The sequence below is a fragment of the Equus quagga genome, chromosome 1, assembly GCF_021613505.1.
Source record: "Equus quagga isolate Etosha38 chromosome 1, UCLA_HA_Equagga_1.0, whole genome shotgun sequence".
In the NCBI taxonomy this organism is placed as follows: Eukaryota; Metazoa; Chordata; class Mammalia; order Perissodactyla; family Equidae; genus Equus; species Equus quagga.
Genome location: NC_060267.1, coordinates 159554038 through 159579482, shown reverse-complemented (window position 1 = coordinate 159579482; position 25445 = coordinate 159554038).

The window sequence follows — 25445 nt, the reverse complement described above, 5'->3', positions numbered from 1 at the left end:
GGAAGATTGTCACTGAGCTAACATCTGGGCCAATCTTCCTCTATTTTATGTGGGAGGCTGCCACAGTGTGGCTTGATGAGTGGTGCTAGGTCCATGCTGGGATCCTAACGCCTGAAACCCGGGCTGCCCAAGTGGAGCACATGAACTTAACCACTACGTCACCGGGCCGGCCCCTGGACTTGTCACTTTTTAAGTTGTCAATGGTCATTGTTTCCAGTGCAGAATTAGAATATATTGGTTTATGACACTACAAAAGTAAACAGTAGTTCTAATTTGTCCCTGCCATTTATCTTGTAAAACATTGCAACAATTTGTGGGTGTCCTAATGATGATTTGACTTGCTAAGATTAAAAGTAAAGAGAAAAACCAGGAACATAGATTACAAAAATAATATGACCTGGCTTTGGAGTTTCTTGTAGACAATATTTCATTTCACTGTATAAAAATGGTATTGAGTTAAGCAATACGAGAATATATTCTAATTCTCATTAGTAGCTATAAGGTATTAATTCTTACCATGCTAATAACATATTATACTAAAGTATATTTAAATAATTAATTTTAGTGTTATTGGAACAGAATTATGGGGAAAATGTTCCTTAGAGTCTTTGTTTCTTCTTCTTTTATATTTTTAACAAAATAAGAGTTCTGTTTACATTATTTCTTAAGCTTTTAGAATACCAACCTTTGTTCTTCAATGGCACCGCTAAATACATTGGTTTTTGAAAAGGCCCCACTTCTAAAGAAGATTTGAGGAAACTCTCTGAGATGCTACCATAGTTCTTACAAAAGCTATTTATTCAATCCTCATATGTAATTTCTGAAAATAAGGTCCAGAAAATTTTCCACAGTAATTTTATTAAAATAAAGTAAGAATATAGACTAAGTCAAACATCAGTATAAGGATTTCAAAGTCAACCCATTTCCTTGATAATATCTGGAGGCAAATTTGCTCTCTGAGATAGAGAAAGTCTTAATAAACATTACCAGGTCATAGTTACCTAGCGGCTCACCCTAAATTCAAAATCTGCATTATTTTTATGATACAAATTAAGCTTATAGAAGAAAACTATTTCCTGGACATTTGCATTGTGCCAATAATTCAAATCTTAATTTTGTATTAGGTCTAATGTTATGTATGGCCAAATGTGTATGAAAACAGAATAGCTTGGTACATATTTTATTTTTATCATTGCTTCTTGATACTGCAATGAAATAGTTAAGAGATAGGAAGTCAAAAGCAAGATTAGGGAGAAAAGGGCAAAAGAATAATTTGCCAATCAAAAATTTCTATTCATAATGAAAAGTGATATATTTTCCTTTTTTGTTGTCACTGCATATGTGTGCTGTTGCATATATGTGTTTCCCACATTTTCTTATATGTACAAGCACTTGCTCACATGCAAACACACATTTTGTAATAAGGACAAAAGCTACAATCTCCTGAGGTCCCAATATGAAAGAAATTAAAATATATCATATGGAACACAGTGGTACATATTTTAGATAACTTGCCACTTTCTAATCTTTTAGTTCCCTTGACAAATAGAATCCCAGTTAAGTTGGGGCATCAATATTTCCCTGCCTGTCCTGAAGTTGGGACTGCCATGTAACTCAGTGACAATCAATTAAGTGTAAGCACAAGTTTCTGGTTGGGGCATTTAGCTAAGCCTTTTACCATAGAAATGACCTAGTTAGTTTCTGCCTTTTTTCACTACCCTTCACATTTCCTCTTGTTGTCTAGACTAGTGTTGATGTCTAGAGACAAATTAGCTCTTTGATCTTCAGATCAAGCGGCGTGAGGATGGTGGCTTGCCCTAAGGATGGTGGAGTAAAATGTCAGAATAATCTTGAGTGCCTACTGACATCACGGGTTCCTGTCCCTCTACCAGCCCTCTTTCACTTAAAGCTGAAATTAGTCCACTTAGTAACTTTTCCTGAAAATATGCAGAAAGTCTTGGAAAAAAATTGAAGAACTCTTGTGAATATGTTAGCAATATTATTTTTCAGAAAGAAGAGGTAGCTCAATGATAATGATATTCTCTCCTCTTCATGGCAGCTGCCTCAAATAGCAAAAATACTAAAAAGATCCCCTGATTTTCTGAATCTTTTGTCGCTGGTACAATTTTACCAATGGACACTGGGTTGTGTGTTATTAACACATGACGATTAAATTATGGGTAGAAATCGAGGATTAGGAGGGAAGTTTTGAAGGCCCATGGGGATTAAAGGTATTAATAGGGTCATCTTGACTTTGCTAAAGTACTCAGTTGAGAAAACCAGAAAGCAGTTCACTTCTACTCAAAATATCTCCAGACACTGTCAGAAACTTCCCACAGTGTCCACAGACAGGAGCTGCATTGTGCTGATAAGAAATGGAAAGTAATTTCTTACATATAATATATAAACTCTTCAAATTGATTTTTAAATCTGCTCTTTCCAAATTGTCTATTCCACAGCTCATCCTGATATTCTCATTGCCTAGAAAGTCAATCGCAGTGGCTCTTGCATGCCAAGCACATAGTCCTGTCTTCCCTTGACTTATAGGAAAGCATAAGATTGTCCATCTGCTTCAGATGCACAAGCTTTATTAGATGTTGGATTCCACAAAGAAGATGAGAGATGTTGTCAGTCATCAATTTTAACATGCATTTTCCGAAGCAAACTTTGCTACAACATACTAGGTTTCTTTCAGAAATAAACAATTGATGCTATAGATAATTTTTATGGGTGACAGAAAATATTTGCAGAAAACTAAGAATTTTAGAAATAAAAAGCAAGCAAATGATTAAGGGAAATAAAGTTAACACATGAAAATTTGAAAACTATATAATTTGTGAAAATGTATGTTATATAAAATATTATATTATATATGCAAAAAGTACATAATTTATAACTTGAACATCCAATGGTCAAAGATAAGGTAGTGAGTGTATATTTTTATTACATTTATTTTAATGTGACGATTAATATGTATAGGGACGGCTTAAAGTATCATATATACATGTGATCATTAGCATTAATCTTTTAAAAAATATGTAGAGCATAACAAAATCCTAAAAACCATGAGAGTGACTGTTTCTCAGGTAGTTTAAATGATAAAGATAAAGGCAAGAACTCAAAGTTAAAGAGTTTATTAAGGAGCTTAGTTCTTTAACTTAAAAAGACAGAATACTCATTTATTCACTATGCTTGTATGTAAAATAAAAGTGACATAGTATAAACAAACAAGCATTGGAGTTCTTTAAAATACATGAAAAAGAAAATTTGAAGATGCTTGAAGGATCATATTAAATAAATAATACAGGCAAACTTTTTCAAAAATAATGTCACTCCACAAAAACACACTCTCTTTACAAAAGGACCTGGAAGATAAAACCCTTTTGAAGATACCTATGCTACCCCAGGCAAACGCCAGGTCTATGACTCCCCACTCCCTGCTCTGTGCTGTGGCCTCAGAGAGTGTGGGAAGTGGTCCCACTGACCATCACCACAGTGTGCTAAGTAAATGCAAGGAGAGATGGCATCTCTCCCACTCACCTCTGGGCGTGGCAGCTACAGAGACTGTGAGGAGAACCCTGTTGAGTATCTTTGCCCCCGCTAATTTAAGTAGCGCATCATCCCTTCCCTTTGCAAGGGTATGGTCATAGAAACTGTTGGGTGGAGCATTGTCAACTATTTTTCTCCTGCCCTAAGCTAACGACATCCGGGGGCAAATCAACTCACTCTCCCAATTTGAGAGCAGAGGAAGGATTATGGAAAGGAGTGAACTGAATAAAGCAATTCTTTACATCAGTATATAAAGTCCCAGGGCACACCCTGGAGCAGCCTGTGCATGTAACCAATTAGAATCAACACGGTGAAAGCCTTGAGAATTGAACAATGGTGTGGAACACTGCCCAGGTTTCAGATTGGCCTCCGGGTAGCACACAGGTGGGACAGGCTAGAATAAATAGTATTGCAAAGACTTTGAAAACTAAATTGACATTTGAACCACAGACATGCATTCTGAACCTCAGTAGGTTGCCTGCATGCTGTAACAGAAGATTTAAATAGGAACCAGAGTCTCATAACAGAAAGAGTCCAGGATATAATGCAAAATTGCTCATCATCTCTAGAGCTAGGAAAATCTCAACTGGAACGAGAAAAGATAATCAAAAGATGCCAAGTGCCAAGATGACACACATTTTGGAATTATCTGACGTAGGTTTTAAAGCAGCTATCATAAAATGCTCCAGCAAGCAATTACAAACACTCTCAGGGAACAAAAAGGGACAAATGAAAGCCTCAGCAAAGAAAAAGAAATAGAAATTCACGAAGTTTTCAGGAACAAGTAAAGAGCAACAGTGTTGGCAAATATCTGGGTAAATATAACAGGCTATTCTTATCCTCTAGAATTTTTAAAATTATGTTTGATGATTGAAGGTAAAAATTGTAACATTGACGTGATTTTTAATGCATGACAGTTAATATTTAAGATAAGTATGTCATAAAGAGGGAAGGAAGACAGACCTAAAGAGTAGTAAGGTTTTACATTCCCCTCAAAATCATAAAATATGGAAACCAGTAGATGAGATAACTTAGGAATGTACGAATCCCCTGGAGCAACCTCTAAAATCAATATGCAAAGATATATACTCAAAAACACTAAGGACAAATTAAAATTGGATACTGAAAAGTGAACAAGATGGCAAGGAAGGAGACAGCAACAACAGCGCAAACGTCCCAGAGAGAATAAACAGAAAACCAATAGACAACCTGAATAGAGCTGTAACTAAGAAGGAAATTAAATCCCCAGTGTGTAAAAGAAGACAAAAACTTTCTGAAACAAAATATCCAGACACAGACTGTTTCACTGGAGAATTCTCCCAAACATTTCAGGAAGAAATGAAACCCATTTTATACAATCTCTTCCAGAAAATAGAAGAGAAAGGAACATATCTCAATTCATTTTATGAGACCAGCATTACCCTGATACCAAAACCAGGCAAAGATAGGACCAAAAACCCCCCAAAAAACCAAATACAGACTAATATCCTCCATGAACATTCAGAGAAAAATCATCAATCAAATATTAGCCAATCAAATTCAACAATGTGTGCCAAAAAATGCACCACGATCAAGAGAGATTTATTCCAGGAATGCAAGGCAGATGCAATATTTAAAACCAAACAATCCACATGATCAGTCTAAAGATGGAAACTACATGGTCATATCAATTGTTGTGGAAAAAGCATTTACTATTCATGATAAAAAGAAAGATGCTTCTTTTCATTAAAAAAGCTCTATGGATGTGTATGCATATATATACACACACAGACACAGAAACATACATATACACATTTCTATATGTTTATATTAAAAAATGAAAGTGTAAACCAAAACCAAAGAGACGGATTACTGTGGGGAAGGAACAGACCAAAGTGGAGAGAACAGAGATTGAAGCTGGATTCTCTGAATATACGTTGTTTTAAAATTTGTGTTTTGATCCATATAAATGTTTTACAAAATTATTAAACAAAATGAGTCAAAAGAAACTAGCTATATACCAAGTTGGAGACTACACTACACAAGTAAGAACTATTCTGAGTGAATTTAAATAAAGGACTTTGAATATACATTCCTGGTGAATATACCCAAAGGATAAAACAAATTTCACAAATAACTTAAATGGTAATCATATTGTTATATATATTATTTATGAAATAAGTAATTATGGCAAGGTCTTTAGTGACTAGATTTTCCATGTAGGAGAAAGGAAATAGAAAAGAGATACAGATGCAAAAATCAAGAGTTGATAAAAATAATGTGAAATCTTAAATTTGAATTGAAAATAAGAGTATACATTTATTTTATTCTATTATGCATAAATCTTATTTCTTAGCTCGTATCATGAAAAAATCCTGGAAGCAATGACAAATGCAGTAGCAATGAATATCCTAATTACTGAGGTTCTGGTCTTTAAATACCATTTCCTTACTGAGAAGAAGCAGGACTTCTTGGGAAAATTGCTGATTCTCAGGACTGGGAGAGGAAATATTCAAAAAATTAGTCAAGAAAATTAGAAATTTGACTAATTAGAATTAGTCAAGAAATTAGGAAGAAAGTAGAATATGTGAATTATACATTTAATAAACTTTATCTAATGGATATATTTATAACATTTTGTTTCCAAATTGTAGAGTATGCATTCTTTTTAAGCACACCTAGAACATTTGCAGAAATGTGGTATTATTCTAATGGATAAAACGCGTCTCAACACATTTCAAGGAACAAATATCACACAGATCACATTTTACGAGCACAAGAAATGAAACTAAAAATCAATATAAATAAATAAAAATAAGAAAATGAAAAGGAAAACAAAACTCCTAAATAATCCATGAATTAAAGAAGAAATAATGGGGCCAGCCTCATGGTGGAGTGGTGAAGTTTGTGCACTCTCCTTCCGCGGCCCAGGGTTTCGCCGGTTCGGATCCTGGGCACAGACATGGTGCCACTCTTCAAACCGTGCTGAGGTGGTGTCCCACATAGCACAACCAGAAGGACCTGCAACTAGAATGTACAACTATGTACCGGGGGGCTTTGGGGAGAATAAGAAGAAAAATAAAAGATTGGCAACAGATATTAGCTCACATGCCAATCTGAAAAAAAAAATAAGAATACTTAAAATCAAACTGTGAAAATACTGCATATCAAAACTTAAAGGATACAACAAAATCAGATCATAGAGGGAAATTTATCACCTAAATTCTTATATTTTAAAAACTGAAAAAAATTATCTAAGCATCCAACTTAAGAGCTTTTGAAAAGAAAAAATAGAATAAATAAAAATAGCCAAAACTGGAACATAATAAAAATAAAATAAAAAATGAAATAGAAAACAAAGCTTACTTCCTTCAAAAGACCAATACAATTAAAAACAAAACCAGAGAGCTAGTACAAATGAATACTATTAGGAATGGGTGAAAAAGTGGAGTATAATTACAGTTTCAGTTTGTATTAAAAGAAAATTGAACAAATTTATGTGTGGAAATTTTAAAACTTTTAAAATGAACAAATTCTTAGAAAAATATAAATTACATAGCTGACTCAAGAAAAAATTAAAACCCTCAATAAACTCACAATAATGAACTAAATGGAATCAATAATTTAAAATATTTCAACAAGCACAGATGGTATCTCAGAGGTGTTTTAGCAAATTTCAATGAATAGATAATTCCAAGCTTAGATAAATTCTATTCCGACATAAAATTTTAAGGAAAAAATTTCTAAGTAATTTTATGAGACAAGGATAGTAGAAGGCAATTATATTACAGGACAATCTCACTTATAAGTTTAGAAGAAAAAATGTTCAATAAGGGATGAGTAACTCAATTCAGTAGGGTACTTAAAAGATTAAACTACCATAAATAAGTTGGTTTCATCTCAATAGCACAAGTTTAGTTCAAGTCAAAAACATATGATGATCCTAAAATTGGAAAATTATTTAGGCATTTGACAATTTTTTGAAAAGATTTTCGTGATAAAAAAAAAAAAAAAACCTAACCTACTAAAAGTTGAGGGGAGCTCTTTTTGGCAATAAAGGGACTTAGAATTAAAAGGTATATCTGTATCAAACATTATATTTAATAATAAAATGTAAAATCTATTCACTTTAAAATCAGAAATAAGACAACGTTGATAAACTCAACGGAAAATTTGGCAGAAGATTTGAATGTGCATCTCAGAGAAGAAAAAAGCATATCATTATGCTTGTGAAAAGATGTTCAGCCTCATTGGTGATCAGGAAAAAGTAAATTAAAATCACAAGGCGATGCCATTGCACACTGACCAGACTGTCAAATATTAAAAAGTTGGCTAAACATAAGTGTTGGTGAACTGCCAGCACCCTCGCACTTTGCTGGTGGACATGTAAATTTGTACAACCATTTTGCAAAACAATTTGTCATTACCTAGAAAAGATAAAGATGCTGTCCTATAACCTATCCCATAACTCTCTGCTTCTACTCCGAGGTATATAATCTGTAGAAACTTGTGCAAAGGTACAAAGGATGACCTGTATGAGGAAGCTGACAGTGGCATTACTAACAGAGCAAACTCTGGGAACAAGCCAAATGCAGAGCTCCAGTAAAAGGGCTTAATGAATTGTGGTGTACCGACAGACTGGAAAAGAGCAGGGAATATCAATGGAGGAATCTCAAAAACGCAATATTGAGTGAAAAAAGCAAGTGACAAAGGAATGCATGCGATGGGCCAGCCCTGTGGCATACTGGTTAAGTTCAGTGCGTTCTGCTTTGGCAGCACGGGTTCACGGGTTTGGATCCTAGGCATGGACCTACGCCATTCACAGGCCATGCTTTGGGGGCAACCCACATATAAAGTGAGGAAGACTGGCACAGTTGTTAGCTCAGGGCTAATCTTCCTCAAGCAAAAAAAGAGGAAGATTGTTAACAGATGTTAGCTCTGGGCCAAACTTCCTCAGGAAAAAAAAAGAAAGAATGCATGTGAAATCTTACACTTATATAAAGACAAAAAGCAAGCAGGCAAAGCTGCATAAAATATTGTTTAGAGATGTGTGCGTATGTTATAAAGATAAACAAAAGGAAGGAAATCGATCACTCAAAATTCAGAATAGCAGTTATCTGGGGAGGGAGCAAGAAGAGGAGCAGTTTGCAGTCAAAGAGAGTAACACAAGAAACTTCAAAGATATTGTAATTTTCTCCTTTTCAAGCTGCAGAGTGGGTACACAGGTGTCCTTTTTATTGTCATAATTATACTGCATGCATACATTATATGTATGTATTTTAGCATTAATGATATGCTGCACAAAACCTTCAAAGACTGTATAATCAGAGAGTAGGGAGAAATTTCAACATCATAGTTTATGTGGTTGCTTATTCATAGCAAATTCAATGTTATACAAATTAGTAACACACCATTTTGGGCAACTTTAGGCTTAAATCATTGTAGCCCAATCTTCACTATGATGACTTTCTGAGTGTTGGCAATTCCTATTTGTATCCTAAACATTGATTTACTGGATCTGCATTCATCCCACGTCCAACGCATGTGTGCTCCCTTCTAAGCCCCCCAAACACACACACACACTCACACTCTGTGTACATAGTATATAAACATATTTTTTTTTAATTCACTTTTCTTTTCATCAGACATTACAGGCTCTCTCTGGGGATGAAGTCAAGCGTTGCTATGTTCAGATGAATTTTCTGGCCCAAGGAGACAATTTTGCACACAGTCAATAGCAATATCCCAGAAGTGAACCAGAAAACTCAACCAGTGAAACAAAATTCAATAGCAATATCAGAGCAGAAACCTCCTTAACCACAGAGGGTATGTTTTCCAAAGAACATACTAGTAAATGCAAATGGAGCACGTAATACCTGCATATGATCCAAGCTGATTGTGCCACATTATCAGATAAGGTTGCAAAGGAAAAAAAATTCTGCCTCAGTAACTCCCAGGGGGTCTCTATTGCTTAGGTTTACCGAAAGTCAATTTATGTTAACGTATTGCACAGAGCCCTACATCAAACCTGGGGTGAAGTTGTCACTTTATTGAGAAATCATTAAATTATTACACTATTTAATGATGCATGAAAGCAAAATGCAATTGTGAAGAGAAGTATTTTGGGTATAGATGCTGCGTTTTCGTAATGCAAAATGGTGCATTTCTGTCAATTCCCCAAATGCAGCCTGGCCATCTGTGCAAACCTAAAACTGAAAGGAGATGACAAAAGGTGACTAATTAAAACACGACTTCTTTCAAAATTCATTATATCACAGTACAGCGCACCACCCGACGCCTTGAGACTTCTGAGCCAAACAGTGACGGCCCGCCCCTCGCGTTATTTAGATTAACTTTATATTCGAAACAAAATATCTATGCTGGTAAGAAGTTTTATTCAAAAGACTTCATAGCAATGGTGCTTTTATAAAAACAACAGTTGGGGCACACATTTGTCCATATACATGAGTACAACAATGTAAGAATATGCATACCTATGAAAATCATTGATACACAAAATCAACAAAAACCAAACTTTTCTTCTTTAAGCCAAAAGGTGACACACACACACACACACATACGCACAGGCACACACACATGCACATGTGTATACATGCACATATACATACGTCTGTATATATATAATATGCCTCACCAGATCTTATATATCCTGATCATATATATAGCTATATACTTTTATATATTACATCTATATAACAATATATGGCATAGTTAAATGGTTATATGTAAAGCTTAGGGTTTTTTTTTAATAGGAATTTGATATAGAATTGTGTAAAATTCAGTACCAACTGAAATGATTCCTCTTGATAGTGTTATCAGTGTGAGAGTTCCAGTAAATGAAAAATATTAGCTATGGATGAAAATGGAATAGTTTCATATCTTACTAAATAATTTAGAGAATTATGGAAAAACCACAAATTGTTCTAAAATTCCCAGATGAGAAGACTTGACGACTGTTTTTACGCCATAAGGAAGAGATGGGCAAATGTTGGCTTGTTCCTTTTACACCATAATGCTGTAATGCTGATTGTAACTATCATATGATAATGTGGCATTTCAAACAAAATTACTTTCACGGAAAATGTTATGCATAAATACTTTTTAGGAAATTAATATATTCAAATTTTAAGACGGTAACAGAGACTCCTGTATCATTTCAATATTGATCCAATTGTCTGTATGAGATTTTGCAAAGTTCATAAGTATCAGTACCACATAGGTCATTCACAACGAAAAATTTTCTTCTAAAGTTTACATCTTTTTCTGCTGCCAATGCTTAATGAATGCACATATCAATGCAAAAAAGGAAAAGAATATGATTTCTTTCCCCTAAAGAATGTTCTAAAATGACAAGCACTTCTAACTGGAATGTCAAAAGGAACCTGAGGTCCAAGAGAAGCTCATGCACTCACGAAGCTGGCAACGAACTCATGCATCATTTCCTTTCTTACCTACAGCATTTATGGCCAGAAGTATTTTGTCACTGAGTACACACTATTTTGCATTCTTCTCAAATTACTTCTAATGTTTGTGTTTTGTCTCCCTACATCAGTCGAATTGCTTTTAGCTTCAAGAAACAGAACATGAAACTAAAATTGTCTTAAGCATTTAATTGCTTGCAGATAACAAAAGGTATACAGCTATGTTGTCTCAGAATTGTTTCAGTGGCTTATAAATCTCATGAAAGACCTAAACTCTTTATTTTCACTCTGTATTCCTCAGTTCATTAGCCTGGTCTTTCCTCATGGTCACAAAATGGCTGCAACAATTCAAACACCTACTTTTCACATCCCAACATATAAGAGTGGGATAGAAGGGAAGGACAAAGCAAAAAAGGAGAAGGAGATCATCTTGCCCATCTCACTTTCGCTTAATTCATGCAGGCTAATTTTTCCACAAACTCTCTAGAAGATTTCTCTTATGTTTCCTTGACCAGAAGTAGGTCCATGACCATTTCCAGGAGCAAATGAAGCTGAGAACATAAAGACCTGGCTTTTGTAGTCTCTATCATGGAAGGCTGACTTTACTAATGAGAAGATGGGAGAGAGGAGTGCCTGGTGGATAGGAAACCAACAGTGTCTACTGTAATCCCCAATCTGATTGTGAGTTGTCTACGAACTTGGGCTGGGTAATATGGTACTTATGTTTCCAGCAGAGTGGCCTGTGGAGCGCTGGTAACTTAACCTCCCATACACCACCAGTGAAAGTCCCCTAGGTGGCACTATTCAGAAGAAATATTTGATAGGGCACATAGATCGCCATGTACTTATTGATGTCGAAACAGGGGTGGGGGTAGGGGAGAGGTTTAGGTAGCAGTTCACTTGTAAGTTGTTCCCTTTCATCAGAAGATGTGGGTGATCTAGGTAACTTCTGTCACTGTTCAGACAGAAGAATAAGCAAGTTTGGATCATACACAGCAGCTACTTTGCAGAACATAAACTATAAGGGTGTGGGGATGCACTCCTTAAGTTACAGAACTTTACCAAAAAAAACAGAGATTTTGCACAGTACTGAAGACTCTGCTGATCATTAAACAACTGTAGAAAGAGGGCTAGAGACTTCTATGTGATTAGCATAAACAGAGTAGAAACGGGAGAATTGATAAAGAATCAGGAAACTGACAGAAACCTCTAGGGCAGGACAAGGGTGTAGGCAGTCTCAGGGTTCTCCTCTAGATATGCCTGAATGAAGCGGTGACCAGCATGGGCTTCAAGGTCAAGGTGCCAGAGCACAGAGATTGGCTCTGCCGCCTGCTCAACCATAGAGCTGTTATCAACTCAACCTCTCTGCGTGTTTCCGTAACTCTGAAGGGGGATCTAATAACACTGTTCTCACATAGTTATTGTGAGGAAAAAACTAAGTAATACATGTAACATGCTTTGAACATTGACCAACACACTCTATGTATTCAATTCTTGTTAGCTTCTGTCACCACTATCGATACTCTTTTTTTTTTTTCTGAGGAAGATTAGCCCTGAGCTAACATCTGCTGACAATCCTCCTCTTTGTGCTGAGGAAGACTGGCCCTGAGCTAACATCCATGCCCATCTTCCTCTACTTTATACGTGGGATGCCTACCACAGCATGACTTGCCAAGCAGTGCCATGTCCGCACCCGGGATCTGAACCGGTGAACCCTGGGCCGCCGAAGTGGAACGTGCCAAGTTAACCGCTGCGCCACCCGGCCAGCCCCTAGATACTCTTAAGCCACACCTGACTCAGAGGTTGGCAGTCCTTCACGAATAGATTTCAAATCAATGCCACAACCTCCCTGAATTTTGTTTATTTCATATAAATGCATCTTTAAATCAGCTCTTGTGTAAACTACGCGTAAAGTCATATGCACACAAATATAAACATATCTATGTATGTGTGTGAATATATATACATATCATGTGCATTAATATATATTTAATTGGATCATTTTAAGCCTTTTACAGGCTTCAGAGTTCTGACTTATAACGACTCCTTCAGATATTTTTTAAAAGATCCACTGGCACTTGTGGGGGCGCAGCATCCTTTCTAATAGGTGCCTGGTTTAAGTTTACTCGTGTGCCAAGAGGTCACATGCTATGCTAGATCAGCAAAATCACTGTTAAAGTAAATTCACACACTAAGCAGTTTATATTTCATCCAGATTTCATGTAGGAAGGAGATCAGTAATCATACCACGAACCTTCTCATATTAATATAGCGGAGTACCTCTATTTTGCAGCATTACAAGTACTCTCAGAATGCTGAAGGATGACAAATTACAAAAAGAATAATTCTCCTGGGAGTTACAACTCTAGAGAAGAAGGCTTCAAAATGTGCATGACATTTGGCTCTTCGTTCAAATGTAATTTCTGATGCTTTTGAAGTTTGCTTTTCACTAGTTAAATATATCGTGTGGGAAGAAACACTGAATTTGTAGCATATGTTTCTTTCTGTATTCAAAGAGTATTGGTAAAGGGCTCAGCAAACTGAGGGCAATTAATCTTCAGCTTATTTACCTGGATAAATGCCACTATGAGTCTGTTGTATTGGATATTAAGAAACACTTAACTTACAGTTTATGCATTTTCTTCTGATTACCTTTTTTTTTCTTTCTTACCCTGTACTAACAACTAAGCCTGTGGGAATATCATGTGAATAAACGAATCAGAAATATAAACCATAAATGAAAACTGTGTATTTTTATAAAGGAACAAATCCGTGCATAATATCGTTGGCTATAATTTCTAAAAACCAGAGCCATATTTCCACACAAAATACTCCCTTTAAACCAATATGTTCCTCCATGCCGAGAAGAAGTGTGTGGCCATATAGTCACACATCCTCATCCTGAACATGCCATCTCTGAAGGTCAGTGCCAAAGACACAGTCAGATAGGTCTTCACAGGCAGCTTTCAGTAAACCATGAAGTTGGCAAGAGTCATATTTTAAACATCTTCTGAATGATATAATCAACACGTATTTTACTATGTTTTGTTACCTACTAGAGAAATAAGCAAAATAGAATGGGGAATATTATATGATTTTTTAAAATGAATGGGGGTTATAATTATGGTCTTATTCATATACAGTCTAAATCACTTCACATCCACGTCTTCCCGTGAGGACACTTTGGTGTGTGGTTTGTTCATCCTACAAATACTTATTGACTATTTACTATGTGTCAGGCAGGTATGGACAGGATGGGTTTAACGAGGAACAAAGTGAACTGTGTGTATTAGTTTCCTATTGGTGTTCGAACAAATGACCACAAACTTAGTGGCTTACAACAAGGCAAATTTATAATCTTACAGTTATGGAAGTCGGAAGTCTAAAATTAGTTTCACTGGACTAACTTACAGTGTTAGTAAGGTGGGTTCCCTCTGGAGACTAGGACAATATCGGTGTCCTTGCCTTTCTCAGCTTCCAGGGGTCACCTGCATTCTTTAACTCATTGCCTTTTTCTCCATTTTCAAAGTACCTCACTGCAACTTCCGGTTCTCTCCTTACCTCTGCTTTCACTGACTTTGATCCTCTTACCTCCCTCTTATAAGGGCTCTTGTGGTTATAGTGGGCCCACCTGGATAATCCAGAAAATCTTCCCATCTCAAGGTCCTTAACTTAGTCACATCTTCAAAGGATTAGGATGTCCACATCTACAGGGGTCAGACATTATTCTGTCCACCACACCAGGTATCTGTTCTCAGGAAGCTCACCTTCTGGGGGGAAGACAAGAAATATGTACTCAAATCAATTAACTGCCTAGTTTCAGGAATGAATATGTACTACAACAAAAATTTAAAAGGTCACTAGGAGAGTGAGGAATTGGATATGGAAGGGGTGGCTCTTTTATCTGAGGTGGACAGAGAAAGCCTCTGAGATGTGAGACTGGAGATCTAAATGAGAAGGAGGAAAAGAAGTTTCCAGGCGGAAGGAACAGCAAGTGCAAATGCCCAGCATTAGCAACAGGCTTGGGTGTTTTAGGGCAAGAAAAGGCCATTCCAGTGGCTGAGAGATACAGTGGCAGGAGGAGACACAGTCAGAAAGGAAGGCTATGCCCTGACCATGTATAGGTCTCTGTATGTCGTGGTAAAAATTTGAATTTTATTCAAATTAGAAGGGAAAGCATGGGAGAATTTTAATCGGTAGGAAGACATGATGTAGTTTATTCTTCGAGAAGATCACTTTGGCTGCTGTTTAAAAATGGGACTATAGAAGGTCACGCTGGTGGCAGGGAGACAGGTTGGGAGGAGGAGATGCAGTAGCCCAGGTAGGGGGCAATGGTGTCTTGGATTAGGGATTTCCTGGGGGAGAAGCTGAGAAGTTATTGGAATCTATTTTTGCAATAGCTCCAAAAAGATTTGCATTTAGGCCTCTAATTATTCTAGCAAAAATGTCATCTTTATATCCACCCCACTGACACTGTGTCTACTACGTACATACATAACAGGCATGAGTATTTGGGGATTCTTTTCAAGTTAATTTGGTGTGGCAGTTGATTTGACTGATATTTGTTTAACTGAGTTGACCAGCTGTTTGGTTGAATTGATTGGATTGATCTGTTATTTCAGCAGTGTTGACGTAGCTGTCACCATCTCCAGGGCACCGAGGCTCTACGCTTATACTCCTTTGATATAAAACTACTTGCAATCGTCTTAGCTGAGATCCTCTCGGCCACAGCGGGAAAAGCCTCTACATATAATTTGTACTGGTGGTTGTTTGATGTCAAATTGATTCTGTAGCCAAAACTGTATTTGCTTAGCCATTCTTACTCAGTGTTTGTTTGCTTTGCTTTTTCCCATCCCTGCCCCTGTCTGTCTGGAACGAAACGAACTCTGCCCAACATCTTGCTCACAGTATCTTTATTAGCAGAATTGTGGAATGTGCCTGTCAAATTTTAAGTAGGTGTTCCATGTTTGTGATTTCTTTTCCTTAGCAAATATTTGTGTCTGGAAATTTTGCTTGCAGTGTACAAAGAAACCTTGTACTCCTGATGGAAAAAAAAAGCAGGTCCCTATTTGCCATTGCCTTGGGATAGACAGAAATCCTGGAATATATCTGGAGGAAAATATTCAGGCAGTTGATCTAATTTCTTCACCAAAGTTCATTTGGAGGATGTCATGTCATAAATTGGCATTAAAAGCTGATGTATGAAATATTCTGTTAAAAAACTAATACGTGGGTTTCAAGAGGAAAGTCTTATAAAACTAAGCGACTCAGATTCCAAGACTTCGGAATTTTTGTACACAGCAAGACTGGAGACTGAATCTAAGCATGAAAGGAAATGTTTTCTTGACATTTCTTTTCAAAACAAATCAACACTTGAGGTTGTTTTTAGAGGCACAATTCAATAACTGTGGAGAAACATTTTGCTTAAAAATTTCCTCTCCTTTGCTACCTGGAATGCCCTTTCTCTTGAGTTCTATCATTTCCTTCAAAATTTAACTATTCATGAATGCTTGCCTGATGAACCTCCCTTGTGGTGGGAAGGAGTGGAAATCATACTTACCTCAGTGGATGCTATGATAAAAAAGAAAATATATAGGAAGTTGTGTGGCAGAGACATAGTAGGTACTCAAAAGTGTAATGTTTTTATTATTTTTTAATATTCCTTCAGCTCTTTTATATTTAATTGATTCACTGGCAAATTGTTCCTGATAAATGAGCCCTGGACTGGGAATAAGAAAACCTCAGCTTTGTTCCAAGCTGGTGGTAATATTTGAACTTAAACCCAGACCTTTCTACACTCAGTTCAGAGGTCTTCCAGCCCACTTAGCTACTCAGTTATTCAATAAGTATTTCCTGAGCTTCAATCTGGTTCAAATCAACCTCATTCGATCACGAACACAACCTTTGGGAACTCTCCCGCCAGTCTAACTAGCGGGAGGTGGATTCTTTCCCATCTGTGGGATGTAAAAATGCTCAAGACTCCTTCACAGGCCACAGTTCCAACACTGGAGTCAGACAGCTGAGTCTGATCGATCCTGGATTTTTACGGTACGTTTCACCACATAGAATTTCAACTATGCTATCTTCCTAATCTATTTAGCATTACATAACTTTGTGTTCAAACCGAAATAACTTACGGTTTGAAAACATTAAAAGATGCTTACCTGCACATGTTTGTAACTAAACATCTTATAAGAAATGAGGTAAGAAATGTGCTTTTAAAATATAAACACTTTGATGTTAAAACATAATATCCCTTTAACTAGCGTGGATATCATTGTTCCAGATTTACCTGTAAAAACGTGAAAAATCAACCCAATGAATTTTCTAGACAGTGTTGTTAAATAATTTATCTTTTGTTTATTTCTGTCTTTTCTTCTTCAAGCCCATATATCTGAATTTTTCTTTTTATTAAATTTTACAACACCGAAGATGTTAATAAACCACTCGTCTTATTTAATTCTTTTTTTAAACCTATTTCCATTTAAAAATCATTCAATAAAAATATGAAAAATAATTACATCATTTTTCTTTAATGTAACAAATCTTACAGCAAATCAACTCATCTCTATAATGTTGTCTGCCTTTTAGCATTTTATATGTTAGACTCATTTACATTCTGTCAGGGTTTTATGATGAATAATAAACATTGTTTTCAACAAATAATTTGAAAATCACTGGTGCTCGGTTCCTACTTCTGAGTGGAAATTACCTTCCACTTAGTAGACTGCTTTGCATTCTCATGGATCAGAAAAACAAGTAACCGATCATGATCGTAGAAATTTACAATGTGGGAAGTTGCTCTCTCTTTGCTAGGGGACCCTCCCCAAACTTAGAAATTATAGCTGCCCCAGACAGTGCCCTGTGCAATTGGTCCCATACATCTGAAGCTTCGTGTTATTCATCTTCACTATCCTGGATCAGACCAATGATAAAATGGGCTGAATTGTGAGTTAGTGTGATCCATAGCAATGGGGCATTTAACCGGAAGCTGTCAGTATTTCACAAGTGTGATAATTTGTCGTTGGGTGTGAAATTGGACTAGACAACATTTCAGGTCCTTTCAAACTTGAAGATGATCTGACTCTGAGTTCCTCTGCTCCTTTTGTATCTTCTTCTCTTTCTCACTCATAACCGGAAAAAGATTCATGCAGCAGAAATTTAGTTATTCCTCTGACTTCACTTAAGGACATCCTTGTGGTCAAAAACTTTTTTATGAGAATATCTGAATATCTTATATAAAATCAATCTTCCTTTCTCAGCTATGTTCTTCACCCACAGCTTCTTTTCAATGGTGGGGCACACCCTACCAGTATTAGGACACTTTCCACTTCCACATCCTGATGTATTTATTCCTTCGTCTGTTTAATAAATGTTTACTGAGCACATACTGCAAGACGTCATGCTGTGTTGGATACTAGGAGCACAGCAGAGCCCAGAATAGATAGGAATCTTGTATCATGGAGAGTTCTTTTAACAAATTTTTAGCTTGGTATGTTTAGTGGGCTGAAAGGTGGCCCAAAAGATACGTCCATCTCCTAGTCTCTGAAACCTGATTATTATCTTATATTGTAAGTAAATATTAACTTAAATGGCTAAAGATGTGATTAAATTAAGGATCTTGAGAGAAGGAATTTATCCTGGATTATCCAAGTGGGCTGTAAATGCAATCGCATGTATCTTTATATTGGAGAAGAAGAGAAGGTTCAACACTATACACAGTGGAGGAAGTGATATGAAGATGGAGTAGAGGGAGATGTGGCCACAAGCCAAGGAATTCCCACAACCACCAGAAGCTGAAATAGGCAAGGAATGGATTCCGCCCTAGAGCTTTCAGAGAGAGTGTGGCTGTATAGATACTTTGATTTTGGGTTTCTCATCTCCAGAACCATAAGAGAATATATTTCTGTTGTTTTAAGCCACCAAATTTGCAGTAATTTGTTATAACAACTCCACGAAACAAAATAGTATAGAAAATCAGGACTTAGAAGCCAAATAACATGGGAACTCTGAGCTCTGCAATCTGGCATACGCGTGACTTCAGGCAAATCACTTAATCTCCCTGGCTCTTAGCTGATATCTGTAAAATGGGAAAATACTGTTTACCTTCTATTTAATCATTGGCTTACAAGGTAGTACATGTTTGAGTGACAAGACTAGACCATAGGAAGCATACAATAATGGTAGGCATTTCAATATGCTACCCATTAGTCAATTAAAAAATTATATAAAAGATCAAGTTATTTTAGAGGAGTTCTTCAATTAGAAATATGAAAAAGTCATTTTAGAACAATTTGTAGTGATAATTAATACACACAAAATCTTTTATCTATTTGTGATCTTTGATAGTCACAACAACAAATAAAAAGAAGACAATAAAAGAACAGAGAGTGCAGCTGTTCTATAATATCAAAGTCTCATTGCATTTCTCACACACGTGGTTGGCTGAAATGGATACTGATGTTTAAGTACCTAACATCCATTCCCTTCTCTTTCTTTTCTGAAGTATGCTAGTTAACGTTCAAATAGCCACACAGCCTGTGAGACTCAGAGCTTGCCTCATCTCCTCATCTTGAGCTCCAAGTCTAAGTACCTAAACTCCATTCTCTTTATAAAGGATTGCTTCAGAAATGAATACGTGCCACGATTTGACCAATGAGACCCAAAGGACCCATTTATTGGAGGCTTCTTAGAAAGTTCTTTTTTGCTTATCTGGGCAAGAGTCTCTGAGGGCTCTCTTTCTTCTATTCAACGTGAATAAGGAAGAATGCTACTGTTGCTATCCTATGACACTTTAGGATGAAGGTGGTACTTTGGACTGCAGAATGGAGAGATGATTGATGATTCTGTCATTGATCTTTTCAATCAGCCAACACTGGTCCTCACCCTACCTTTGCATTCCCAGTTAAGCAAGCCAATGAAAAGTTCCATTTTTAAAAAAGACAGCTTTTAATTATATTTTCTGTTGCTTACACATATATTAAGTGATAGACTGGCCTAGCAAATGCTGGGCCCAGCTCTGGCCCTAAATAAATCCACTTGTTCACTGGAAGATAGTCATGGCCCTAAATACTTATTCTCCACAATTTGGTTATTAAATTCAAATCTAATAAAGGTGGTGTCATATGTGAGAATCAACCAGAAAACAAGTCATGCTCAATAGCTAAGAAGGAAAGATAAAAAGTAGTGAGGATACTTATAATTTGCATTTCCTTTTTTAGGTTTGGGGAAAAGAAGCAAAAGCGATGCAGTTCTTAGGACTAAATAGATTTTGTGCAACTATATACCAAATGGCTCATGATCCGTCCATTGTAAAATTTTATTAGAACAAGTTTTCCCTCCAGAAAGCTGTTATAATAGCATATGTTGCCTCCAAAATTCTCCAGTTGGATAATGTCCCTGCTGAAATACTCCTGTCCCTCTCAGGAATGTGATAAACACAATGTGATTTGGAGGGTGGATCAAAGTGAGATTATTATTCTTTTTTTACAAATACCTAAACCAAACACATATGTTCACTAAGGTAAAAGACACAAGTAATAAATATTAGCTTATGATCTAATGGGGAAAGCTAAAAAACATGGGAAAAGAAGTATGGAGCCTAAAAAAGGGAAGGTTTTCTATGTTATTTGGAAAGGTTCTCAGTAAACCAGAAACTGTACTTGAAACTATATTATTACAGGAAGAGAGGTCTTGTTTCCCCTTCTCCCATTCATAAGTAATGGTGTGTTGTTTCCAGAAAAAATAAAAACTTCTTCTAGGCCACAATCATTGTTTCTTTAACCAAACGTCTTTTTCAATTTGCTATCGTGAGATTCCATTACATAATCCTTCAACAGTTGTAGAAGCAAAGTATATTAATAGATTCTGAATACGATTTCCAAGGAAATCACACGGTGCTCCAGGAGCACCTTTTTGAGTGAGGGTGGGAAGGGAGTGAAGTCTACAGATGCCTTGGAGCCTGGGAAGGTCATTCAGGTAAGGAAAAAGGCGTCTAGCTTTTTTACTTAGGTATGTAATTATCTATTGTCAGTGACACTCTCACAATAAGATCTTTTGGAGAACTTTTAATTGCTGATGATAGAAGCAAACAGGAAAGAGAAAGTTATTTTTCAGGGCTGATGCTGTTAGTCATTTGCTATTCTGGCTCTTCAAAAACAGCTTTGACCTATAAACAAAAAAGTTTTTCAGGAGACCTACCAGGAGAGAAACATATATATGGAGTTTTCAGAGTCACTCTTTCAATTGTTATCATCAAATACTTAATCTGTCATCTACTGCTCTCTTGCTCTCTCTCTTCCCCTAACCAAATTTAGCACTAAAACATATTTACATTTCTCCATGTTAGACCAACAAGCTGTGGGGACCATGAGCGTGAGGTGCAGGAAGTCAGCTGGGTGTTTACTTATGGGTTCACAAATACTGCCATGGGGTAGAACACATTACAGCAACATAAAAAGAAAATGCTCAGATCTGCATTTTAGACCCGAAGTTGACACACTTTTTCTGTCAAAAGCCAGAGAGTAAACCTTTTAGGTTTTGCGTACAGCCTCTATCACAACTATTCCACTCAATTGTTGGAGTAAAAAAGTAGCCACAGATGATATGTAAATGAAGGAGCATTGCTGTGTTCTCATAAAACTTTATTTCTAGACAGTGAAATTGGAATTTTATATAATTTCCACATATCAGGAGATATTATTACATAATCTTTTGATTTTCTCTTTCGACTATTTCCGAAATGTAAAAACCATTCTTACTCACAGACATGCAAAAACATATGGCGGGCAGATTTGGCCCCCAGGCCACAGTTTGCCAGCCCTGCTCTAGATCCGCCTGTGTTAAATATCTTGGAGTGGTGAAAACCAGGACGTATCACCCAGCTTACCCTAGGCTGCTTCTTCTTCCCATTTCTTGAGATGATCCTGTCACTTTTATATGTTGCAGCATGAGAAACTGTCAGTGGGGACATAAAACTTGTCTGAAGAGCACTGTGTGATGATTTTATTAAAGAACTATAAAATAATTCAAAATATCTTTATAGCCCCATAGAGTCTAAAGTCTTTCACACGGAGCAAACATTGGAGTGACAGAGACAAAAGATGAAAAAAAGTTAAGTGAAACTTGTTGTTGTGTTTCGTTGTCAGATACCTTCCTACAGGCCTCCTTCTTTCAGTGTCTAATTGAGAGAAATGCCTTCCAGCTACTGAAAGCCTTTGGCTTCTTTCTATCCCCTGTTGGTGTGTAAAAACCATGCTGGGTTTAACGTCTTCAAACAACAGCAATTTATTATGTCTAGCAATATGGTGAGCTGACTGTGGAGTTCTTCAGCTGGGCTTGCTCATGTAGCTGTGTTCAGCTGGTGGGGAGGTACAGGTCTGGACTCATCCGGGACAGTTGGAATAGCTAGGCCTCTCTCTCGACATCCCAGGCTTCTTCACAGTACCTTGGACTCAGAGCAGCCTTCTAAGTGAACATAGGTGGCAGCTGCAAAGCCTCTTGAAGCTCAGGTTCCAGAATTTGCACGGCATCACTTCCTCCACATTCTATCGGTTCAGAGCAAGACAGAATACCAGCCTAGATTCAACAGAGAATTTGTGGCCACCAAACAACCTACCATATCACACTTACTCGGGGCATGTGGAGTCTATGGGCCCAAATTATCACTCTTATTTTGAAGTATTTAGATTTTCATTAACTGCACATTAAGACAACAATCTCAGTGGCATAGTTACAAAGCTTAATGATGAGCTTTCAGAAAAACACAGATGAATGCCATTTATAAGACTAGGTGTTGTCATAAAATTGGTTTGCATTGGCTCTTGTCATTTTGGCAAGATGGAAAATTCAAGGAGATTTCCTGTAGGGACAATGTAGAGGATGAGCACAAAAAATACGCAAGTGAGACCCTCAAATATGTCAGGGAGAGGCTTTAGGACCAGTAAGTGAAGGATTTGGGAGAAAGGAAGCCATGTATGGTGTAGATTGTAGAGAAAAAGGTAATGGGAATGCTTTGGTCATGGTCACAGCGTCATGGATCAGGAAGAGCTCCCAGAAGTTGTCATAGTGAACTTAGGCATGAGTCAACAACAAAGTGGCCAGCCTTCCTTGTTAGAGTGTTTCTAGTTCAGATTGTCTCTTCCTCCTCCCTCCCTCCTTCCCCTTCAGTGTTCTTTTGAACACTTAGGTTATTAACTATTTTTCTTTCAAATAATATACACTTTTCCTATTATTTGTCATTTGACTTTTTTTATGATGACTCTGATGACTTAATTTATGATACATTTTCTTGTAATTTTATTTTTAATTTTTACGAATGTATATGCATTTTTCTTTGCTTTCATGAATTCTTCGGTTTCTAATCTTCCTCTAGAAAGTTCTCGTACCTTTGAAGTTATATAAATATTATTTTAAAATTTATTTTAATACTTTTACCATTTCTAAAATTTAGATCTTTTGTTCACCTTAAAACTATACGTCATTTTAGGGTGGCTTTATCTTTCAGATAAAGAAACCAATGGTAGATAACTGATTATGATATAAATAATAATTAAATATAATCCTTCCTCACCAGTGCAGGTCAGCTAGGACTCGACTCTGCTCTGTTCTCAGGCCCAGGCTGACAAGACAGCCACTCTCTGGAACAATACGAATGTAATTTAAAGTACCTCTTAATTAGAGAGGATGTGCTAATAGGGAGTCAGGAGAGGAAAGAGTAAGGTAGGGAAGAGAATGAATTTTATCCTTAAATCTGATTCCCGTCAGATGTGATTCCTATTGCTTAGGTGTATTTTCCCCCACCTTATTTCCAGCACTGATTAATTCAATTTGGCCCATTTTTGTAAAACCAGGCAGTGACTGGTAGGCAGGAAAGATGACTTCAAATTCAACTTGGCCAATCAGAGGTTCTTTGGAGCCATGGTGGATGCTCAGTGATACTTCTTTATATTGACGCTGCAATCAGATCTTTGGAATGGCTGCTTACATATTGGTCTGAGGATGGGAATTTATATCCAAAGGGTTGTTTTGCAGTTGTAAATCTTTATAAGTGAAATGAAAGTCTTTTCTTGCTTAATTCAGTCCCACAGTCAATCCATCACCTTTTGAAGGCCAAATGGTACAGAAATACAGTATTTTCAGTTTGGGTTATCTCTATATTTCTTCTGCTGTCAAATAGCAGTTAAGCTGATGTGGGAGGATTATTTTGATAAGGCCATCTCTAAAGACAGAATTCAAAACAAGAACCTTATGATCCCCCTCATTAATGTCAAATAAATGGTATCCTGCTAGATATTGTTGGGACACTTCTGGAAAAGCCGTTCTCTTTCAAATTACACTGTATTATATTTTCTGAAGAATGTTTGGGTGTTGTTTGAAATAGTTTAGAATAAAAGCTTTTAAGAATGGTTGGCTTTTAATTGGAAACTGTGGTTTATCCCAGAGAGTAGTTCCTGGGTAATTAATGGAGAATGATCTTAGTTCTATTTCAGAACAAGCTAAACAGGACCATCCCAGTGTGGGGAACTCTGAGCAGTTAGAAGATGGTATGAGCACAATGAGCTCTTGGGGGTGGGGAAGAGAGTTTCAGAACCAGTGGCTGAAAGCACCCAGGAGACCAATCTTAGCTCCTTTGCTGCTTTGCTCTTTGCTGGGTGTCTTAAAATGGGCCTTGTCACAAGGTCACCTGGTGTTAGTGGCCCAGGAGTTACCCTGGCCATTTGGGTTATCCTTGAGGCTATGTTCCAGCCCAGGAGAAATGTAAGCCTGTCATCTTCTTTAGAAAAGTGGACTCTGGGGATACAAAGCCAATTTATATTTCTCATGCTTTGTAGTCCAAGCAAGTGAGAGGTAGATTCTGATTCAAGGGTGACAACAACTGACAATGTTTATTTAATTCAACTAAAATTTATTAGGCCCTTAATATGTACAGGACACTGTATCAGGCGCTGCAGGAAAAACCAAGGAGTTATCTATTAGTGGGCATACATGAAAGTCAGAATACGGTAAGGAGGAATAATCAAGGCATTACTGATTTTGAAAAGGAAAGAAATCCCAGGAGATGGTGAATTCCTTTTTATTTTGGTGAGGAAGATTGGCCCTGAGCTAACATCTGTTGCCAACCTTCCTCTTTTTGCTTGAGGAAGATTGTTGCTGAGCTAACATCTGTGCCAGTCTTCCTCTATTTTGCATGTGGGTCACTGCAACAGCATAGCTTGATGAACAGTGTGTAGGTCCATGCCTAGGATCAGAACCCACAAGTCCCAGGCCACCGAAGTGGAGTATGCACTTAACCACTACACTATCGGGCTGGCTCAGGTGGTGAATTCTTAATGAAAGAGTTATTTGATATGAACTTTGACAGGGAGAATCAATTCCAAGTCTCCCAGGTGGAAATAGGAAGTCTGGTACCTCCAAGGTGAGGGGAGACCATTCATTCTAACTTTCACTCTAGCGAGCATCAACTTCATCCAAAAC